Source organism: Lissotriton vulgaris, chromosome 5, assembly GCF_964263255.1.
Source record: "Lissotriton vulgaris chromosome 5, aLisVul1.2, whole genome shotgun sequence".
Lineage (NCBI taxonomy): Eukaryota > Metazoa > Chordata > Amphibia > Caudata > Salamandridae > Lissotriton > Lissotriton vulgaris.
This window is the reverse complement of record NC_141693.1, coordinates 1,827,205,489-1,827,229,722: the sequence shown is the minus strand read 5'-3', so window position 1 is coordinate 1,827,229,722 and position 24,234 is coordinate 1,827,205,489.

The window sequence follows — 24,234 nt, the reverse complement described above, 5'->3', positions numbered from 1 at the left end:
ATAAATAAAAATAAATATGTACTTAATTACAATTAAATTACTTCCCATCCTATTCCCATATATATCCACAACCGATACAGAACTAAAACGCAAAATTAAATTAAAAATAATTCATAATTCCTAAAAATTAATATTTAATTTACTATAATTAAATTACTTTCCACCCTTTTCCCCTATAAACCCACAACCCGCTACGGAGTTAAATTACGCAAAAATTAACCCCTTCGATGCTGATGACGAGCTCAGCTCGTCATGAGGCACGGTTGAGCTGTGCTGATGACGAGCTGAGCTCGTCATGAATAAAGGGGATCATCAATAGTCAGCACAGGAGGGGAAAAGCCATAGCAGCCAAGAGGTTAAATAACAAAGAACACTACTTTAAAAATAAATATATACATGACAAAAATAATATACACATTCAATACATATACTAACATAGAAAACACTTTAAACAATCAATATTATTAAAAATTCAATATATTTTAATGCCTATATTATGTACTTCAATATTTTGACAGTCAATATTACTTACCTGTATTTCGATATTATTAACCACTATATTGTGTCCATTTGATAATATGTCCATTCTATATTTTGACTATGATATTCTGTCCATTCTATATTTTTAGGTCTCAGGCCTAGCGTACACTGCGCAGCAGTGTCGCGCAGCCAGAGTCCTTTTCTCTGCGTTTTGAAAATGAACCTGGAAATTCCACGCAGCTCGTGCGTGTTATTTCCTAGGTCCATTTTCATCGGCCTTTGCGTGCTTGTGTTTCAATGAGCGGTCGCGTAGCTCCGCCCATGGCCTATTGCTGTCTGTTACCAAAGGCCATATGTCTTCAATTATCGCAGCGCCACAGCCGCGATAATTGAAGACATATGCTCGCAGTGATGCGCGCGCGCACCACTCACAATCCTTTTTTTTTTTTTTTTTTTTTTGCAATAGCAACCACGAAAGCGATCGCTTTCACTGGTACTTGTTTTCTGTGGCGTTGTCTGGCAATATGCAGTACAGGCAATGGCAAAATGTGCCCTTTGCCGCACACAGCAGTGTGCCTGCTGTGTGCATTGGTCGAGATGTTTGCCACACATTTTTTTATCAGATAGGAAGCGGTGCTGTCTGTGTACCTTTAGGAGGACAAGTGTGTATGTATTTTGTGAGAATGTGTTTGTGCGTACCTCCAGTGAACGGGTGTGTGTACCTCTGTGTCTCTTTTCATATGTGTGTGTCGGTGTAACTTTCCAAGAGCGTCAGTATTCATGCTTGTTTTTTTTGCAATCGAGATCGCTTCAGTCCCTGCCTTCGGGCGATCCTTGTTTACTATAGCGATCTGCTTGTCTCCATTATGCCCGATTGATTGGTGTTCTGAGGCCCTATTGCTTATAGCGAGATGGTTTCTAGCCGTCCTTGAGAAGCATGAGGCAGCGTTTCAAAACTTTAACTCAGTTTAGATGGCTTGGGGCAATTCACAAACTCATTGAAGAGTGCATACAGTAGCGCTAATGACGTACTCCTGCACACCTCCATTGTGCCCCCTCTCGTGTTTTATACAGCATTTGTTGCTGCAGCGGTTGGTGTTTTTCGGTACCTTAAATAACAGTTTAATCTACAATCCAACTTGATAGCACTCTTTTCATCGCCTCGAGAGGATAAAAGGCTGAGCATGCCTGGCAGGATTTTTACCTGTGACATGTGGCTCTCTCTCTGTATGTATACATACGCACGTACACACACACGTGTGCATTAACTCAATGAGCTGCCGTAGCAGCTCATAAATCAAGGTGTCACCTATAGTAAGTGTTCATGGGGGAGGAGAGGCTGTCTCCTCTGTGTTGCACATTCCAGCCTCTGCCAAGTGCAGAAGGCGACACTGCTTGCAGCCGGGCAGCGCCGGGAGGAGCCCGGGGGGGATCACCCGTGCTTCGTGGGATTGTGTTCAGACACACAGCCTCCTGCCCCCGCTATGGAATCCATGCCCCCCTTGCAGCAGCTGCAGAGCCCAGAGTCCCTGGTGATTGTTGCTGCCCCCCAGCAAAAGCCCAAACGCTGCTCCATCTGCAAACCTCCGAATGGCATCAAGAAGTCAATAGCTGTCAAAAACAAAACCCGGAGAGAGTGGCAAAAGTACCGCACCCCTGACCTGCTGAAAAAATACAACGAACTGACAAGACAGCTGAAGATGCAAATAAGCCAGCACAGAGGTGAGAAATGGGAAGCAGCAACAGCCAACCTGAAGGACTCGGACAACTCTCTATGGAGAATGACCCGACGCTTGACTGGAAAGAAAGAACAAAACCCACCCATACAAGGAAAGACACACCTGGCATGCAGCAACAGGGACAAGGCTGAGGTCCTCGCCGAGACACTGAAGGCATCCTTCAGGCCCAACCAGGCAAGCAAAAAGTTGAACAAGAGGTCACAAAGCACCACCTGGAGCACCCGCCAGAAACCGAAGCTTCAACCATTGAGGAATGCTCAACAGGTGAAGTCCTAGACCTAATAAAGAAACTAAAAAATGGCAAGGCTCCAGGAAAGGATGTAATAACAAAAAAAAGCCATCAAGATGCTCCCAGATGCTGCAGTGGATCAACTTAAAGAGATATTCAATGCGTGTATGCAGCAGCAGTACTTCCACAAAGCCTGGATAGAGGCAAGAGTCATTGTCTTCCCTAAAGCTGTAAAACTACTACGAGACCCTTCAAACTACCGACCCATAAGTCTGCTATCGGGCCTATCAAAGCTCTTTGAAAAAGTTATTCTCGCTCGTCTCACGGAATTTGCCTCAAGTGAAAACCTCCTCTCCAAAGAACAGTTTGGGTTCCGGAAAGACCACTCAACAAATCACCAACTTCTCAGAGTTGTGGACATCATCAGCCATGGATTCAATATCCACAAGTCTACAGGAGAAGTCTTCCTGGATGTAGCCAAAGCATTCGACCGAGTATGGCACAAGGGACTGCTTTACAAACTCATAAAACTCAAGTTCCCAAGCTAGCTGGTTAAACTGCTCTCTAACTACTTGTTAGGACGTTCCTTCCACGTGACGGTACGGGAGGAATGCTCATCAACATGCCCTATCCTCGCTGGAGTGCCTCAGGGATCAATTCTCTGACCTTTTCTCTTTAATATATTTACCAACGATATCCCCACAGACTTAAAGAAGACTGATCTGGCTCTTTACGCTGATGATGTTGCAGTCATCTCCCAATCCTTCAGCGAAATAGAAGTGGCTAAGAACCTTGAGGCATCACTCAGCAGTCTCTCTGAATGGTACAGCGACTGGCAGATCACCCTGAACACAAGCAAAACCACAGCAACATTATTCACCAGGAAACTGAACAGGAAACATCCACGGATCCTCCTCAATGGGGATGAGATCAAATGGGAAAACAGCAGCTCCTACCTAGGGGTGACTCTGGACTCTAAACTCAGCTGGGGAAACCACATGGAGAAGACCTGCCAGAAAGCAGCAGCCAAACTGGCTGCATTATACCCACTCCTGAAGACCAAGTCGATGCCCTGGCAGAGCAAGGTGCGAGCAATCACCGCAATAATTCGACCAACTATGACATACGCTTCACCAGTTTGGATTGGCTGCTGCCCGCAGCTTCGGGAAGAGCTACAGAGACTACAGAACAAGGCCTTACGGATTGCAGCAGGTGCACCTATGTTCACACGAACAGCAGACCTCCACAGGCCCGGGCCTCCTTCTATGCCTCAGAATTCCAAAAAAATCCCAATCCTACTAAACTTATCTTTAAACTCATTAAAGATCTGACTAGTAGGAAAGTAGGCTTGGAACAATGCTCTCAATCTCACTGTGAAGAACTAGCAGCCTTCTTTGTGGAGAAAGTGGCGGCCATTTACCGGTCCTTTCCTTCCTCAACCAGCCCAAATAGTGACTCATGCCCCACACACCTGACTATTAGGCCACTCGCATCAATACCTGAGCCATCTCAAGAAGAGTTTAAATCTTTAGTTTTGAAAGTTAAGTCAGGGTCACCTGCGGACCCTTTGAGACCTGCACAATTTAATGAATATGCTGAAGTCTGCCTTCCTCCTTTGTTTGACCTTATTAGGCTATCTTTCGCTTCTGGGTCTGTACCGGTCAAATGGAAGCAGGCCACGGTTATCCCGATCTTAAAGAAGCCTACTCTAGACCCACCTAAACTAGAACATTATAGGCCTATCTCCCTTCTCCCCTGGGTCTCTAAGCTCGCCGAGGCTCATGCTAATAAAATTCTATCATGTCATCTACAAAATCTGGGTGTCTTAGATCCTTCTCAGAATGGCTTCCGCGCCGATCATAGTACAGAGACAGCTCTGTTAGCTATGGTAGAACATCTGCGGAAGCTGTTAGACCTAGGGCAGACGGCGGCACTGATCCTTTTGGATCTCAGTGCCGCTTTCGACACTGTTTCCCACACTATCCTTGTCCAACGTTTGAAAGAGGCTGGTGTGGAGAGCACAGCTCTCGAATGGTTTCGCTCTTTTTTGACTGAGCGTACCTTTAAGGTTTCTACCCCCCCATTTGAATCTGTTTCCTGCTATATCCCTCAAGGAGTTCCGCAGGGTTCGGCACTGAGCCCGACCCTATTTAATTTATATGTGCAGCTGCTAGCTGCGGTCGCAAAAAAATGGGGTCTAACCATAGTGTCTTACGCTGATGACACTCAGCTTGCGGTGGCACTAAATGGGGACACCATGATTGAAGCCTCTAAGTTCCAGGCAGCCCTTAAGGACGTGGCTAGTTGGATGACAGATAACTGTCTCCAACTCAATGCTTCTAAAACCGAAGTCTTAATCCTGGGCAAACAGGCTCAATTATGGGGCGACTGCTGGTGGCCAGAGGAATTGGGCCGAGCACCCACTCCGGTGACAGAGGTAAAGAATTTGGGTATCTGGCTGGACTCAAATTTATCATTTACCCCCCACACGAAAAGAGTTGCGGGGACCTGTTTCGGGGCTCTTCGGAGCCTTAGATCTATTTTTAAGTTTTTTGATGCCTCTACTAGGCAACTTATTCTCCAAGCAGTGATTTTGTCCAGATTGGACTATGCCAGCTCCCTTCTTCTAGGTTTCAACCAAGCTGAACTAACTCGGTTACAACGTGTGCAGAACGCGGCAGCCAGAATGTTGGTCGGTTTGCCTAACTTTTGCTCTGCCAGGCGTACCATCTCCGATCTACATTGGCTGCCCGTTGGGCAGAGGATCAAGTTCAAAGCCTTATGCCTGGTGTTTAAGATCCTAAAGGCTGCCTCGCCCCCCATTCTTGCACAAGCTATCGTCTACTACACCCCGGCCAGAACATTACGCTCTACTGGACAATTTCTGGCTACGATTCCTCGCTTTAAAAAAGCCAGAATTGGCGGCCGTTCTTTTGGTGTTCTGGCAGCAGAACTATGGAACTCACTTCCTGTTAACATTCGTTCCATTCCTGACCTGCTGCCTTTTAGGAAAGCCGTGCAGACATTTCTTTTCACCTCGGTTAAATAGTTTTTGTTTCTGGTTTGGTCCTTCATTGTGTTGTGTTGTACTGTCCATCATAGCGCTGGGACGCCACTTGGCTGTGGCAGCTACGTGCTTTATAAATAAATAACATAACATAACAGAGACCTAGGCATTGAGATGTTGGACGACCATCTCCTCAAACTCAACAAGAATTTCTACAAAGGACTGGATCAAAATGAAAACCAGCTGATCAGCAAACTTGCCAACATCTCTGCAAATCCATTTGACCGCTACCCGCGGCCCATCAAAGCACTAACCTTGTGAAACTGAAACAGCAACACAGCATCCAAAAACTTATCACTGCCTGAAGGCAAACGCCGGCAGGTACGCAAAACTCACTGCTGCCTGGCGGCATAATTGCCTCGGCAAGCAACCAAAACCCTTTCACTGTCTGATGGCCTACTCGCCGCGGCAGGCAACCAAAACTCAACACTATCAGAAGGTACTAGATAGACAAAGACAAGACTCTCTGAGGAAACATGCTGACAATTCTGCAAACTCAATTGACCGCTACCCGCGGCCCATCACTGAGCTGACCATGTGATACAACCTCAACTGTGACAAAGCGTCACACATCAATAAGACAACCTAAACAGCGACTAAAAAATTCAAGATGAATGTGGAGTAATGAGGCTACTGCCTCGGTATCCAAAAACTCACCACTGTCAGAAGGAATCTGACAGACGAAACAAGACGTGTGCGGGACACAATGAGGCAGACGCGTGAATCAGTCCCAGCGCTCCAAGGGGCCCGGGATCTCAGCTTGCGGCAGAGACAGGCTATATATGGGCCATATAGCCTGTCTCTGCCGCAAGCGGAGCTCCTGGGCCCCTCGGAGCGTTGGGACAGACTCACGCGTCTGCCTCATTGTGTCCCTCTCACACGTCCCTCTTCCTCTCCCCTCACCCTCAAGCATCCTTAAGTCTTGTTTGTTCTCGGTGGTGCCCACGCCCCACCCACAGAAAGGTTTATGATCAATAGTTAGTTTGTTCCTTTTGTATAGCGCCATCATGTTTCCTCTAGCCACATCTAAGCGACCCGTCCATAGTTGAGTTTATGATATTTACATTGTTTGTTTTATATAGCGTCAACACGCTGTCTTGTCACCACTTCTAAGCGCGCCCCTCTCTAGTTGGATTTATAATATTGTTTTGTTTAGCGCCAAGGTGTCCCCTCCTGGTCAGTTCCTAGCGCTTGGTGAGGTGCCCTCACTGTTGAAATTGTACTAATAATTGTCATTCATATAGTGCACACCATAGGTAAAACGTACAACTTTACATACTCCAAAGGCCCGTGAGAGTGTGTACACGAGTAATACCCCGGTACTACTTCCGGCCTCATAAATGATAGTGTGAATCGTCCTCAAAGTCTCCATTAGGAGCGTGTTTCAGCTCAGTTGACTGGCACACATTTTAACCACCGTCGAAAGATGAAAGTTTGAGCCTGTTCCACTGGAAATTAACATGCCCCGTGATTGTCTCTGAGTAGGCTCGGAAACTCTGACCAATGAAATTTAAGTTCCGACTTCATTCTTCTGTTACTACATTGTCAGAGGGGGAGGCTTTAATTCTGTGCAATGGTGTTTGTATAGCTTTTAAAAAACAGCCTGTTAGTCGAAGGTCTACACTCAGTAAGCAGGTACACAGCGCCTCTGTCTTGGCGCTAGTGAATTTGTGCAGTAAAGATTCTTGGCCTTAGCAGGGCCATTTTCTTGTTAATCGCTTTGTCTGTGCGGTAGGCCACGCTCTCTCCCGGATCGCAGAAAACTGCAGTTTAAACTAGGCGCTTTGGTGGGTGGATTTCTGATTCCATAAAACACTGCTGCTGCCAGATATGCCATTGCCAATACGGCGTCTTCTTAAAATTTCTGACCTGCGAACTCTTCCTCTTCTTTTTTCCGCGCCAGCAAGCACAGATCTTGAAAAAGAAGTACTTTAGTCACTTTTTGACTAGACTTTTTGATCCCTTTTGATAATTTTTCTTGAGTGTTGTGACTCCGGACGGTGCCGATAGGGATGCCAGGTTTCAAGCCTTGTGAGGATTGCGACTGACTGATGTCGGTCACCGACCCTCACCGTCAGTGTCTCCACTGTCTCGGTGTCGACCACGACGACAAGGACTGCCCCGACTGCCGGGCCCTGACTTCGAAAGCTAGGCGGGAGTGGTCCCGCAAGCGACTCGAACTCCGGCAGTCATCCTCACGCCGCGAGAGGTCCCGGTCCCACAGGAGGTCGAGGGACAGGTCACGGGGTCGAAGCCATCACAGCTCTGAGAGTCGGCATCACTCCTCCGGGTCGAAGTCAGGTAAGCACAAGAAGTCGAAGAGACGTCATCGCTCTTCTGATTACCCCCGACGCTCGCGCGACTCGGCAGGGGGTTCGGGTGACACCGCCCACGCGGCTCCATCGGATTCGCAGGTGTCGCGGCCTGCTGCACACCCTCCGGTCCCTGGGCAGGACGCGACGCCGGGGGAGAACAAGCGTTTCCTCATGGCCATGAGGTCCATCTTTTCCCCGGCGGGTTACGCAGCGCCTTTGGGCCCAGCGGACCCATCTGGGGCCCTAGCGGTTCAGGGGCTTCGGCTCCGGCGCCATCGGGTCCGGTGCCGCAAGGCCCCACTGGATCCGCTTCGAGATCCAGGTTGTCGTCGGTTGTCCTAATGACCTCCCCGGCGCCGGTCCCTCAGGTGTCACTTCCGGCGCCGTCCTTGGGCGGCGCCGTCCCCGATGCCTCCCTCGCTCCGGTTCCGGCGTCGGAACGGCGCCGCTGGGCGCTGCTTTCGACGCCGCTTGGGGAGTTTAGCTTCTATGAACTGGCCCCATCGTTTTACAACCCTGATTATCAGGGGATGGGTGAAGAGGAGTATTGGGAGGGGTCTGAGGACCCTCTGATCCGAGAGTGTCAGTCTCAAGAGGACTGGACAGGTGGACTTGGGGATGCCAGTGGTCTGGACACCTCACCGGACACTGGCTTTGTCTCGCCTCCTACCGTGGCTACGGAGGATGGGGCAACCTACAGTGTGGTGTTGATGAGGGCGGCCAAGGCCCTGGGCCTTGAGCTCCCCGTCGCGGCCGTGAGGACTAACCTCCTCACTGAGGTCCTAAAACCGCAGTCAAGCTCGGCCGAGTCTCTGCTGCCGTTTAATGAGGCCTTGACCGACGTTCTTTTGGGCACTTGGTCCAGGCCCGCTACGGGTTAGCCCGTAGATAGGAACGTGGCCAGACTCCACCGCCTGGCCCCGGGCGACCCATGTTTCCTGTCCACCCACCCCATCCCCGAGAGTCTGGTCATCCAGGCTTCAAATTCCCAGACTGCATTCCCGTCGGCTCCGCCGGACAGGGAATCCAAGAGGTATGAGCAGTACGGCAAAAAGGTATTCTCATCCCTTAGTCTGGGACTGCGGTCTTCCAACACCGCATGCCTCTTGGGCCGCTACACCCACTCTCTGTGGGATGCGGTCACGGAGTTGCCGCCAGAGTGTCCGTTGGAGGTACGGGCCAAACTCAGCCAAGCCCTTGTGGAAGGCCGGGATGCAGCAAAATATTCTATCCGGTGTGGGCTGGATACCACCGACTCACTGGGCAGAGCGATGGCAACGATGGTGGCGATTCGTCGCCACACCTGGTTGAGGTCCGCCAACTTTTCAGCCGATGTCCAGAACACACTAATGGACATGCTGTTCGATGGCCGTCGCCTTTTTGGCGACAAGGCAGCCAGCAAACGGGTGCCTTTCGCCCCTTTCGTGGCCAAGGAAGGGGCGCCCCCACACGTGCTGCCAGCCACGCACCGCAGACTAACATCCAACGCGGTGGCGGCCGTGGAAACCACCGTGGAGGCGGTAGGGGACAACGGCGAGGCTAGTCCACACCATCCCCCGCAACATCCGCCTCAAAACCCTCCTAGTCCGTGCTTTTCGGCGCATGTGACGCCAGTGGGGGGCAGGGTTCGCCATCACCACTCTCACTGGCGCACTGTCAATTCGGACAGGTGGGTGCTGCAAATCGTCCGAAGGGGCTACTTCCTCCCCTTCGAGACGACCCCTCAAGCCATGCTACCGCAACACCACCGCGTATCAGGGGATCATTTGCGGCTTCTAAAGGAGGACGTTTTGGCCCTCTTGGCCAAAGGGGCCATTGAGCGCGTTCCTGGGCCAGAAGTAGGATGTGGTTGCTACACCCACTACTTTCTGGTACCCAAGAAGGGCAAAGGGGGCCTACGCCCTATCTTGGACCTACGGAACGTCAACGGCTTCCTCCGGAAGCAGAAGTTCAAAATGCTGACTCTGGCTCAGGTCTTAGCTTAGATTAATCAAAAAGAGACTAGCTATGGGTTGGGGTGGTATGATGTTTACATTGTAAAGATCATTGTGACTCAGGTTAGTTTTGTTGGTCAGGGGTGGCACCCATAGAGTGTTTTAAGAAAGCCCTCACCCACCAACCTAGTTGGTGGCATGCTTCATCATCGGGCCCACCCAGTGACACCTAGCGTGTCCCGGGTGTGCTACGACGCCTGAATACAGCGGAGCAGGTATGTCACTGTGTGTGCGGTGAGGGATGTAAAGAAAGTGAGTTTAAAACGGCTTGGCGGGGGTCCCTATACCCAAAGGGTAAAAGACTTTATTAATAGGGCCTCCGTCAGCGGTTAAAAATAAGGCTATGGGACGTAAGAGGCGAGTTACGACCTCTCACGTCCTTTAGAGTGTCAACATGTTTCAGCCAGTGCCTTATTGATATGCTGGCTTTCTTCAGGACAATAAAAAGGGTGTAGGTGTGATTAAAACTAGTGGGTGTGTAGTGTGGACTATGTGTCTACACGCCCTAAAGTGTATCTAACTGTGAGAGGGGGGATTCCCTTCTCAAGATCACGCTAGTTTTAAGTGGTGTCCTCTTCAAGGTACTTTGAAGTGGCAAAGGTTAGACCAAGATTACTGGTCGATACCGGCTGTGGACCTAATGTGCCTCCTTCTTGGAACCGGTCTTAGCTTCCATGGACCCAGGAGACTGGATGGTAGCGTTGGACTTGCAGGACGCTTATTTCCACATCCCCGCCCTGCCGGCCCATTGGCGCTACCGGCGGTTCACGGTAGGCCACGAGCACTTTCAGTTTACTGTGCTCCCCTTCGGCCTTACCAGCGCCCCACGGGTGTTCACGAAAGTGATGGCGGTGGTCGCAGCTCATCTGCGCAGGTTAGGGGTTTCAGTCTTCCCCTACCTCGACGACTGGATGTTGAAGGTGGGCTAGCCCCAGACAGTCGTCAGCCACCTCCAGACGACAGCAGACCTCTTGCACCAGCTGGGGTTCTCCATCAATGTGCCGAAGTCACACCTGTGTTCCTCTCAAAAGCTCCTTTTCATCGGAGCGGTTCTCGACTCGGCGCAGTTTCAGGTTTATCCACCCATAACAGCGGGTTCAGGATATACGGGCTATGATTCTGATCTTTCAGCCTTTATCCCGAGTCTCGGTCAGGTTGACGCTGCGGCTTGTGGTGCTGATGGCTTCCTGCATCCTTCTGATGCATCACGCCCGTTGGCGGATATGGGCTCTGCAGTGGGACCTGAAGTTTCAGTGGGCCCAGCATCAGGGCAACCTGTCCGACCATATCCTGATCTCGGGGGCACTGCGAGACAGCTGCAGTGGTGGCTCACGGATCACGATTGGGTCAGCGGCAGATCCCTCTCCCTTCCCCAACCGGAGCTCGTGGTTGTGACGGATGTGTCCCTCCAGGGCAGGGGAGGCCACATGGGAGAGGAGGAGATCAGAGGCCTCTGGTTTCCGGCGGAGTTCCGGCTCCATATCTACCTTTTGGAGCTGCTGGCGATTCGTCTAGCTCTGAAGGCATCCCTCCCCTCTGTTCGGGGGAGTGTAGTGCAGGTGTTCACGGAAAACACCATCGCCATGTGGTACTGCAACAAACTGGGCGGGGTAAGGTCGTGGACCCTCTGCCAGGAGGCTCTGCGCCTTTGGCAGTGGCTGGAACATCAGGGTGTGACCCTGGTGGTTCAATACCTGGCAGGTTCTCTGAACGCCAGGGCGGACGAACTCAGCTGCCGGTGCATGGTGGATCACGAATGGCGTCTGAACTCGGACGTGGCGCAAGGCCTCTTTCAGCAGTGGGGAGAGCCTTTGTTAGATCTATTCGCCACCGAAGAGAACGCGCAATGTCATCAGTTCTGCGCGTTGGTATTTCCAAGGCGGCACTCGCTCGGAGATGCTGTTCGTCGTGAGTGGAGTTGCGGTCTGTTGTACGCCTTTCCGCCTATACCACTTCTGCCCAGAGTGCTGAAGAAAATCAAGCGCGACCGGGCACAAGTCATCCTTGTGGCTCCGGACTGGGCACGAAGGTACTGGTATCCCGAGCTACTCAGTATGTCAGTCGATCCCCCGGTTCGTCTGCCTCTGCAGGAGGACCTTCTGTTGCAGCAGCAGGGGACGGTCCTCCACCCGAACGTTTCCAGTCTCCACCTCCATGCTTGGAGATTGAGCGGCGACAGTTGAGGCCATTTGACTTGCCTCCTGAAGTCTGTGCCATCATTCTGGCAGCCAGGCGTCCCTCCACAAAGTCGGTATACGCCTGCAGGTGGAACAGATTTGTGGCATGGTGCACAGCAAAGGCTGTGGATCCTCTCTCTGCCCCTCTTTCTGAGGTTCTTCTCTTCCTTCTTTCTCTTGCCCAGCAGGGCTCTGCTCTGGGCACTATCAAGGGCTACCTTTCTGCCCTTTCACCCTTTCTAAGGCTGCCTGATCAACCATCTTTGTTCAAGTCCCCTATTGTAAATCGATTCCTGAAAGGCATCAATCAATCAATCAATCAAAGATATTTGTAGAGCGCACTACTTACCCGGAGGGTCTCAAGGCGCTTGGGGGAGTAGGAGGGGTGCTGCTACTGCTCGAACAGCCAGGTCTTGAGCTTCTTCCTGAAGGAGAGGTGGTCTAGGGTCAGGCGCAGGTCGGTCGGGAGGGAGTTCCAGGTCTTGGCGGCCAGGTAGGAGAAGGACCTTCCTCCTGTTGTCGCTCTTCGGATGCGGGAGACGGCGGCGAGGGCGTGGTTGGTCGATTGGAGGTGGCGTTTGGGAGCGTAGAAGTTGAGGCGGTTGTTGAGGTAGCTCGGGCCTTGGTCGTGTAGGGCTTTGTGTGCGTGGGTGAGGAGACTGAAGGTGATTCTCTTGTTGACGGGGAGCCAGTGCAGGTCTCTCAAATATCCGGAGATGTGGCTGCGTCGAGGGATGTCGAGGATGAGTCTGGCTGAGGCGTTCTGGATACGCTGGAGTCTCTTCTGGAGCTTGGCGGTGGTTCCGGCGTAGAGGGCGTTGCCGTAGTCCAGTCGGCTGGTGACGAGGGCCTGGGTGACCGTCTTCCTGGTCTCGTGGGGATCCACCGGAAGATCTTCCGTAGCATGCGCAGGGTGTTAAAACAGGACGCGGAGACGGCGTTGACTTGTCTGGTCATGGAGAGGGAGGAGTTCAGGATGAAGCCCAGGTTGCGTGCGTGGTCTGTCGGTTTGGGTGCGGTGCCCAGGGCGGGGGGCCACCAGGAGTTGTCCCAGGCGGAGGGCGAGGAGCCCAGGATGAGGACTTCCGTCTTGTCTGAGTTCAGTTTCAGGTGGCTGGTCGTCATCACACACACGTTTCCACCTGTTCCCTTCGTGATGCCTCAGTGGGACTTGAACCTGATGTGCGTCCCTTTGAGCCACTTCACAACTGTCCTATCCGTGTTCTTACTCTGAAGACTGCTTTCCTGGGCGCCATCACCTCTGCTAGGCGAGTGAATGAGCTCTAGGCTCTATCTTCTAAACCTCCTTTCCTTTCTGTCCATCCGGACAAGGTTCTGTTGCGGACAAAACCCTCTTTCCTGCCCAAGGTAGTCACAGCCTTCCACATCGGGCATTGCCCACCTTCTTTCCGCCTCCGCATCCCTCAAAGGAGGAAGAGCGGCTCCACCGTCTGGACCCAAAACGTGCGCTTTCATTCTATTTGGATCGCACACGCCAGTTCCGGTCGGATGACCAACTCTTTGTTGGTTACGTGGCCGCTAAGAAGGGACGGGCGGTGCACAAACGGACCATCTCTCGGTGGATCGTGTTGTGCATCCAGGCGTGCTACTCCTTGGCTAAAAAGGAACCTCCTGCTGGGCTAAGGGCCCATTCCACTCTGGCCACGGCGACTACTACTGCCCTGGGCCGCGGAGTCCCCTTGCAGGACATATGTCAGGCAGCTACGTGGGCCTCGCTGCACACATTCGCAAGACACTACTGCCTGGACAGCCAAGTCCGGAGGGATGGCTTCTTTGGCCGTTCCGTCCTCCAGGACTTTCTGGTGTGATTATTGGTTCGCACACCCACCACCGGGGTTGGTGTTGCTGGGGTATCTTTTCTAAGGTAAGGAATCTATCACTAACGTGTCTCTTTCAGATGCACAAGTTACTACTTGTGCAACGATATATCTGTAAGAGACATTAGTTAGTGATAGATTCTTTACCGACCCACCCATCCTTCCCGTTCTGCGAACCGATATCTAGGGTTAAGGTCATCCCCTTTCAGGGCCCTAATTTCAATGGCACCAGTGCTGGTTTTTAGCACAGCTCTGAGTTTCTGGCGCGGAAAAGCTGTATCTAAGAACTGACGTCAGCATGCGGAGGCGGCGTCTAAGTACCCCGACGACATCATCCCGGCGCCGACGGACGCTGAGCCGCAGACGACGCCTACCGACGCGCAAGGGTACTGCTACGTAAAAATTTCCGGATCCAGTCTGACGCCTGGGGATATTCTAAGGTAAGGAATCTATCACTAACTAATGTCTCTTACAGATATATCGTTACACAAGTAGTAACTTGTGCATCACGAGTTGATGATGAGGGATCTTTTGAAATATTTTCGCCTGGACAGGCGACATATGATCGTACTTACAACACTATACGAGATTAACTGATAAAGGAGTTGGAGTAGTCCTAATTACACAAATACTGTCTTTATTGGAGATGGTGCTACTCACACCACTCGAATATGGTGGAAATTATGGGCTATAATGTCTTTGTTTACACAAATAGTTTTTTTACTGGAGAGGATAAATATACATCAAAGAATAGATGGTGCCTAATTTTGACTGGTACGATACGGTACGACAATACTTGCTGTTTTAGTTGTGTTGGGGTGATATTACAATTGGTCGGACCACAACACAGGTTTTGTAACTTTATCCCATGTACGCGGCATGACTTTTATTTGTACGTAGCTGATGGGGCGAAGTAACATATTTATATTTTGATCCTTATTGTGGATCTCCTACCATTCAAAGATGGCGCGGAGTTCCAGATCCGGCCAGGACACGTGAATATCAAGTCAAGTAAAGTCATACTTTATTCGATTAATTAAAATCATAAAAGCAATTCCATCACATTTTAAAAAACAATTCATATATTAAAAACATTTTTTTTATAAAACAAATAATTATCATATATTTACATAAGATGCAGATAAAACGTCCCCGCATATAAAGGACTACATTAAAATCACATCTCTGAGATATTTAACAACGGTTTTTTGGACTTAATACGCATAGCAGCGACCAAGAAGCTTGCGACCCCAAAAATTACCCTGGTACTACTCAGAAGCTGTAAATAGAGGAGTGCCGTCCGGACTTGTGTGAAGCCTGCTCCTCTCAGAATAGGGACCAGGAACTGTTTCCTACTATCCTCAAAATGGCCACAAAAGATAATAAAGTGCATGAGTGACTGTTCATAAAAATTATCACAGCTACATGGGACGGACGGATCTGATTTCCCCCATACCGGGTAATGCCCCAAGGAATACTGAATGATATTAAATCTGAATCTTACAAGAAGATTGCGATGGAACGGTCGGGTTACAATTTTCAGGTAGGGTTCTATCAAGGGAGTGGTCAGAAGCATATAGTTGGTTCTGACGCCCGGTTTTAGAACCTCCACTGCCTCCCGTTCCTGCTCTGCTTGACCCAGAAAATTATCCTTGATCCATTTAACATCGCCCTTCTGTAACAAATTAGGGAAAGAGTATAGGTCAGGCCTGCCCAGTTTGCTAAAAGTGTCCTTGATGTATGCTAACCAAGGGATTTTATTTACTTTGTCCAGTGCCATGCAGTCTTTAAGAATAGTATGATTTAGAGTGATTTCAGAGCTGAGCCAGGTTTTAGCCCAGCAAATCAGTGGCGCCAGTTGTAGCTGATCGCTAATAAAACCAAGACCCAGCTCAGAATGCACTGAGAGTACTGGGGTCGATTGAGGGACCGCAAACAGGGTTCTGAAGAATTTGTTTTCTACTACCTGGAGTTTACCTTGTGGTAAAATTCCCTACAGGGAGGCGCCATATATTGCTACTGAGAGGCATTTGGACTTGTAAACTGTCAACAGAGCCTCTATAAGGCGCGAGCCTAGGCGTTTTTCAAAGCTCAGTAAAGCTGAAGTTGATCTGGTGACAGCAATGCCTTTCGCGTTTAATTGGGGGCGCCAAGTACCCCGTTCGTCAAAAATGACACCTAGGTAGGTGAAGACCGCGACCGAGGAGATCCCCTCTCCATTACACAAGAACTTTTTTTATCTTAGCAGCTTTTGGCCGTTTCCCTGCCACCATTATGTGCGATTTTTTAATGTTTATCAGTAGGTCCAAGGAGGACATGAATTCCCCAAATGCGTCTAGGAGTCTCTGCAGCCCTACCCCCGTGCGGGCCAGTATGAATGTGAATGAATAAACATGTTTTGGGGAATGGTGTTTGCAGGCCACTACAGTACAGAGACGCGGGGAAGACCTACGCCTTCCGTACTCGTGCGAGTTGGGACCAGGCACTGTTTTTCACCGGTCTACTATTTAGTTATTTGGTTTGGGGACTTCGTGGGTACCACCCGGTGTAAGGGGGTTTGGGGTTGTACAACTTCCCAAACGTCCAGTATTTCATTAATATTACATTGTTTTTTATGGTTTTCACGTGGATTTACTGGAATGCATTCGCCCTATTTTGATTTCGAGTTTTATATTGCGGTACCAGCAAGATGTGGCTCATGGGGGGGGATCACTTTACGGTTTTAAGTTTACACGTCAGTGTCCTTTATTTGAATACTTTGTGGGCACCATTGATGTAAGTATCATAATATTATTAGTGACACTTTGACCGAGCCATAAGTGACTCGTCATTTTTGTAGCTGTGAAGCAGGCATTTATATCGTGATAGATAGATGATTATTCTTTACCTTACAGGAGGTGCTACTAGAAATATACAAGTTTACTTTATTTTGACTGTGACTCAATCTGGAATCAGCAGACAGGATAAACACACAACACGAGGTATGTGCTGGGATTTTAATTCACATAATTAATTTTCTATACTTTCGTCGTGACAGTGACTATTAGAAACATCAGGTTATTACTTTATGTAAAATGACACAAAGCATGTATTGTTTGTTTCATCTGTGACTATTGTGATGTAAGAAATACTTCACTTAATGAATTGTGGGCTTAGAGTGGCAGCGAGGTGCCTCTGGGCTCTTGAGGAATATGGCAAACACAGACTTGGATTTATACCATCACCGGTGGTTAGGTGTTACCGATATAAGAATTGGTGTATTGAGACCATATCGTATTGATTGACTAATACCAGCCCTGAAGAAGTCGTAGGGTAACTCAAACCCTGAGACTAAACATTTGTTGGCTGCTGTGAGGCAGTTTTATATCACCAGAATAAAGTGATGACTGGATGAAAAGAGGACGTCCAGACAACTATTTCTTTACTTCTTGTTGGACATTATTGATGTACGTGATCAAGACACTGGTTAATGTTTGCAAATTTTAAGGATGCGGGGTTGACATCCTTACCCTTACAGCACTACCTATGTTTAGATTGTATAATTTGGAAAGACACAGCCTGAGTGCCTGATTACCCCGTTGACCCCCCTTCAACTTACAAAGGCGTAAGGTAAACATTAAACCGTGCAGGGCTCATTGCTAATCCCTAAATTACACCCACTGTCAGAGTCCTAGCTTCAGAAGATTAATCACTTAGGGCCAGATGTACGACCGTTTTCTGCGGTCGCAAATGGGAACTTAGCCCGTTTGCAACTGCAAAATAGGTCTGCCCAATGTACAAACCCTATTTTGCGAGTCGTTAACCTATTACCGACTGGCAAAATAAGGTTTGCGACTCACTATTAGGAAGAGGGGTGTCTCTTCCTAATAGCGACTCATGCTTCAATGTACGATTGTTTTGCGACCGCAGTTGTGGTCGCAAAACACTTGCAGTTTACCACCTAATTCAAGTAGGTGGTAAGCCATTTGCAAACTGGAAGGGGTCCCCAGGGACTTCCCCTTTGTGAATGTGAATGGATTCGGAAATATTTTTTAAGAGCAGGCAGTGGGTCCTACGGACCACAGCCTACTCTTCAAAAATGAAATAAAGAAAATGGGATGCATTTAAATAAGAAAAAAATGCTTTATTTAAAAAGCAGTCACAGACATCGTGGTCTGTTGACCCCAGCAAGCCACCATCCCTGGGAGTGCTAGACATTCCCAATGGGGTCTCAAATTGCACCTACCTCATGAATATTAATGTGGCATGCAATTTACGATCCCATTAGGAATAACAAACAGTGTCTGAGACACTGTTGTAAATTACATTTTGCGAGTCACAAATTGGGAGTTGCAAAACGACGTATTTGCGACTCGTAAAACGGAAGGTTTGTACATCTGACCGTAATCCCCCCGTTTCTAAATACAATAAGCATTGGCAAAGCCGGTGTGTTTCGCCTGTGTGAAGTCTATTGTTCTTAGGTCTCGGCTAGACAGTTCATGTGCTGTCTCAAAGAGATGTGTTGTGTTCTATCTGTGATCATACAGGCCACCCATCTTCCATCACTAGTAAACTACAGCGTTGCTCTCATTTTCGTTGATGCCATTTGTCATGGCATGTTGCAGTCATTCCCTCTTTTTGTGTTTGGCCCTCCCATAGTGCATGGACCAAGTACATGTCTCCTTACACTGCCCCCAGTTTGCAGAGCTATTTTTTTCTGTTTTCAAGCACTCCATAGGAGTACTTGTGATTTCAGGCTGTCTCCCTTATACACATACACACATACCACTAAAATGCATGGCATAAGGCGAACACGAGCTGATGGTATTGGAGCGCCTTAAGTGCTCACCAGTTACATTCCACAATGACATATTCATTTTTTAAACCTTTCATTGTTGCTTCCTCCGGCCCTATCCCCTCCTGCTTCCCTGCTTGACCCGTCCCAACAATACCTTCCTCGTCGCTGCTGCTTTTAGTTTTTTTTTTATTTAATTTTGTTCGATCCAATGGTATTGGAGCACTCGTTCCTGTCTCTATCTTGTCATATTCTCCCTTGTACACATACACACCTACCACTAAAATCCATGCACGTATACATAAATGAGTGCATTTCTTAAAAGGCGGTTAAAAATAAACAGTACTTGTTTATTTTTTTTGCATGATCCGATGGTCTTGTAGTGCTCACTTTGTCCTCCGTCTTGCCGTAGTACGAACACGAGCTGATGGCATTGAAGCCTTTTAAGTGCTCACCAGTTACATTCCACGTTGACACATTCATTTTTGTTGCTGATCCTGCTTCAATTAAGATATTTTTTCTCCCTTCATTCTTCCTTTCTCCCGGCCTATCTTGTCGTTCCTGGCCCCTCTCCCCATCTCCTCCTGCTTCCCTGCTTGACCGGTACCCCCACTACCTCCTCGTTTCTGCAGATTTATTTGTTTATTTATTTATTTTGTGGGCGTAGGCTTCTATGGTATTGGAGAGCGTGTTCTGTCCTCCATCTTGCCATAGTGCTTGTCATAATTTACGACCGAAATCGCCTAATTTCTTGGTCGCTTCAACGTTCTGGTGGGCGGGTCGAGTTTTTGAAGGGACAGCGTCTTTTTTTGTATGAATATTGCACTTTTATCTCATTGAGCCAATCAGATGCAGATGAGTTAAACTGCATCTGATAACCTTGAACAATACAAAGACACGGAAGTGGATTCACTACCACGTTTCTATTTGTGTTGTGCTTTTGTGTGCTAGTATAATTTATATGAAAAGTTTTGTGTGTTGCCACGACCACATTTTTTGATACTGTACTTTTTTTGATACAGGTCAGTTAGAATATATGGGTCTCCCCCCTTTATATACAACACTTTTGCCCACAGGCAGTGCTACTGATTAGATCATTTGAAAATCCTTCTTCAGCTTTCCTCATTACATTTTACCACAGGAGTTAGTACAGAGAGCTGGGTAGATGGGGACATGCTTGGAAGTGGTAATACTCAAACAAGTTGATAAGTCAGGAGCCCATGGTGTAGTTGAGATTAGTTCCATCCGAGATCAAAGTATCAGAAATCAGTACTGAGCATTTCTAGGTCTGACGCGACTGCAGTGGTGCAACCGACAAAAAGGAAGTATCAATACATAAACTGACTGTGAGAAGTTGGCCTGGCATATGATGTTCACTATTCTAGTTGGCACCTTGCACCAGTCCAAACGACCCTTATTGATGGTAGGTTTAGACAACCTTTATAGAAAGCTATCGTAGTGGTAGCTGTGGAGAGCAGCCTTCAGGCTAGGTCTTGAAAGAATGTAAAGCAGCTTGTTTTACCAGTCTATAATCTCTTCAATGATCAAATCAAAGTACACCACACAAGGTATATGTCAAATATATATGTATTTATTCTAAACACAACCCCTCTAGTCTCTTTATGAGGCTAAAGATAAAAGTACAATAGAATGACTTTTAATAGCACACAGTAAATAGCACAGTATACGTTTTGCCCTAGGCTCCTCACAAACCATATACTAAAATAGTGGTATAAGAACCTCGTGAGGGATAGAAGTGAGACCTAGGGCCTGTAGAACCGCTGGGGCAACCTGGAACCACCCACGGTAGGGACGCAGGAGACCCACGGGGGACGCATGCAGTGTCTAAACACAGCCGCGAATCACCATTGACTTCTATGAAGTAAAAGCAAGTTACAATTTTAAGGATTAAGGACACTTGGGAGTGAACTACGATGGAACCCTTTCAGACTAAGAAACTTCGAGAGTTAAGATCCACGGGAGCACCGCCAGTGACCAGGATGGCGACAGGAAGATGCCAGCCGATGTTGGGTGCTTTCAAATGAAGTAGGTGAAGCTTGACTCTCAGCCACGAGGACCAGGAGGCGTCGACGACGACCAGGAGCTGGATTCGAGCTGTCCCACGAAGGATGTCGAGTGCTGCAGTGTCAGAATCCGGATTGGACCCAACAGCCTTGGCAACAGCAACCCACACAAGAAGACAAGATTGGCTTCGGTGCAGACCAGCAAGGTCTGAGGGACTCACCATTTGGAGGGGAGTCAGGGCACGTCTGGAGCAACCAGGAAGCCAAAGAAACAAAGGATTGTCCTTCTTGTGGACCCACTAGCCAACGGACAAGAGATCGCGAAGGAGCTTCGCACTGCGGTGAAGAAAGGGTACTCCCGGGACACTCATGGAGTGCTGGCCTCTCAGCTTCGGTGCAAAAGGTGCTCGGGGCAAGGGTAACAAATAGCCCAATGCACAACTTCGAGAAACTTCGGGAAGTAGGTGCAGCTGCAAACTTGCAGGATGTCCAGGAGTTCCGGTCCCACGTCTCTCGTGTCAGCTACAGGTCTCAGCTCTGCTGGGGCCTCGTATCAGCCTCGGAGATGTCTGGAAGTCTGTGTCCTGTGTCACAGATTCTTCGGGATCCGACCGGAGCCTCGAAAATGCAGACCGGCAAGATGCTCTTAGGTGCCTGTTTGAACAGGGGGATCACTCCTTGACCCCAAGGGAGATTTTTTCCGTCTTCCAGTCGCTATGGAATATCGAAGGTCCAAGATTTTGTCTTCAGAGTTTCGTCCAAGGTAATCTAAAGTCCTAGGGACTGGGTTCCTATACTTATACTAAGTTTAGGGGATGGGCTAATTCTAAGGTCCCACCTATGGGGGACCTGGGGAGGGGGTGGTTACACCCCTTCCCCTTTGTCCAGTTTCACGCCAGAGCTGGGGCTGAGTGCCTCAGCAACCGCTTTGAACTGTGAAATCCATGTGGCACCTTGTGTGCCCCTGGCAGTGTCTGGAAAGCTTTCACTGAATGCAACCCACCCTGCCCCAATACAGTAAAGCCTGTCTGGGGAGGTGCTGGCAAAGTGTTTGACACCAAACACGACATGTGTTGATAAAGCCAAACCAAAGTTAGCATTAACCGTGAGGATTATAATGCACTTAACAGTATATGGTATGGCTATATCATAGAACAGCTATAAGGAAGAATTTCTGAAAGCTGCTGAGGGGCTCAGCTCATGCTAGGGCACCCTCTCATACAAAACCAAGCACTCTGCCTTCAGGATTGTCAAGGCCTGCCATGGGAGTAACTTATAGGTTAATATGCGTCTATATGTAAAGGTAGTTATAGGTTTACTATAACTCAGTAAGGGGTGTTTACACCACTTTACCCAGGCTGCAAGTGTAGACCTGTGGTGCCATTTTGGAAGGCTTACCATAGGTGGGATAATACATGCTTCAGCCCTAGGCAGGCCTCTGGGGTACCTATGCCCTTGGTACCTAAGGTACCATATACTAGGGGCTCACAGGTAACTCAGTAACTAATCTGGGATGTACCTAAAGTACATGGTATCAATTTAGAGAGAGAACAGCTAGGCTGTGGTCCTGATTAGCAGGGCCACAGCCAGACTAAGGTCGAAAAACCAGTGAAACACAGCAAAAAGTTGGGGTAACCTTAGGAAGCAGACCCTACTCTCCTACACTGACAAGTGACTCATCAGTATGTTTGGCTCTGGAAACAGTTCTCGTTTTGACAGCACCATAGGTACTAATGTCAAGGTTGCCTCCTCAAATTTCAGACACAGCGAGGTTTTGTTCAGGAGAGCCTCCAGTAAGTTAACTTTCCCAGTACCAAATCTTGAAAGCCTGTGGTTAAGAATGACCTTGTCACGGCAGATTTGGTTTTGAAAGTACCATAGGGAAGTGCTCCTGTCTTATCACCAGCCACAAAAAGTTGTGATTATTAGGTTCAGGGCTCTACTGCTTTTTGGCTAGTTTTGTGCTATGCAAATACTGCATACATATAATGCATACGGGGTTAATCAGTATTTGAGCAAAACCATCAAGACAGTAGAGAAACGCCTGGATTTGGCTGTTGATTGTAGTTCAGTCCAGGATCAAATTACAAAACAAGCATTTGCAATGCGATAGGTCTCGCATTTACACAAGTTTGAGCATTTGGCATTGTAAATAACATTGCCTTTTATTTTTGATTTTGTTTAAAAAACATAAATAAAAGGCATTGCCATTTACAATGCCAATAGTTTAAACTTGCGTAAATGCGAGACCTATTGCATTGTAAATGCTTGTTTAAAATGATGCCACTATTGTTAAACAGTGTTAAATAAATGTCACATAGCTACCCATTGTGAGAAGTTGGCCTGATACAAGGTGATGACTAGAACTAGTGAACATCATGTATCAGTCCAAACAACCCTTATGGTGATTGGTTGTAAGTCAACCTTATAGACAAGCTATCCTAGTAGCGTGGACAAGAGCAGTCTTTAGGCTAAACTCTGAATGGCATGTGAAGCCAGCTGTTTTACCACATATAACCCCTTGAATACCAAATGAAAGGACACCACACAGGTTGTTATGAAAATAAACAGATATTTATTAACTAACATACACCTCTGAACTCTTTATGAGATCAGAGGGCTAAGCACATGACAATACTAAAAACGAAATACGAGTTGGCACAATATTTACACGTGCGCCCTAGGGCACGACAAACCATATACTGGAAACAATGGAATGCGAGGAAAGAAAATACTGTAAGGAGATCCAGAGGCTGGAGGATCGCTGGGACTACGCTACCAACTAGGTAAGTAAGGAGCAGGAGGCCCACGGGACTCACGTGCAGAGTGGAAACTCTCACGCGGGATGCGTACCAACGTCTATGGATACTATAGTTTACAAAGTTACAGATTCAGGACGAACCCGGCTGGATGGAGGGAAAACAACAGTGGACCTGGACACTAGGATAGTGAACACTGACTTCAGCACCTAGAAACTTTAGTTACCTAACCCACAGGCTGCGGGTGCATAGGGCTGAAGTGGTGTCGGGTTTGCTGCGTTGATCCCGATGATGCCTGAAACAAGGAGTTGCTGGCAGGCAGCCAGATGGAGGAGTCCGGTGGTTCCAAGGATGGAACTAGGAAGAAGAAGTCCTGAAAGGGAAGGGGGCAGAGTCTTGGTCACTAGATAGTGACGGTGCTGGAACCAGGAGGGAACCAGATGCTGTTGCCGCGTTCAGGTGGAAGAAGGGTCGCTTCTCTCTGTAGCTGCGCGGACCAGGAGCTGTTCTTTACGACCAGGCTGGAGGCACAAGCTGTCCCACGTCGTCTGCTACTGTTGGCGGTGTTGGATTGTTGATCTGGTCAACAGGCCTTGGCAAGTGCAAGCCACGCGGTGGACCAGGAGGGTCCGGGGTGCTTCTCCTTTACAAGGAAGCAAGGGCAAGTCTGGGGGACAGACTAGCAGTGGTGAAATCTTCGGGTCGTCGTCTCAGAGGTCACTAGCCAGCCGGAAAGTGACCAGACAACAGGAAAAGCAGCAACCAGGCAAAAAGGCCCCATGCAGATCTCGTGGATGCTGGGGGCTGGTCTTTGGTGCAGGAGTTGCGTCGGTGTGGG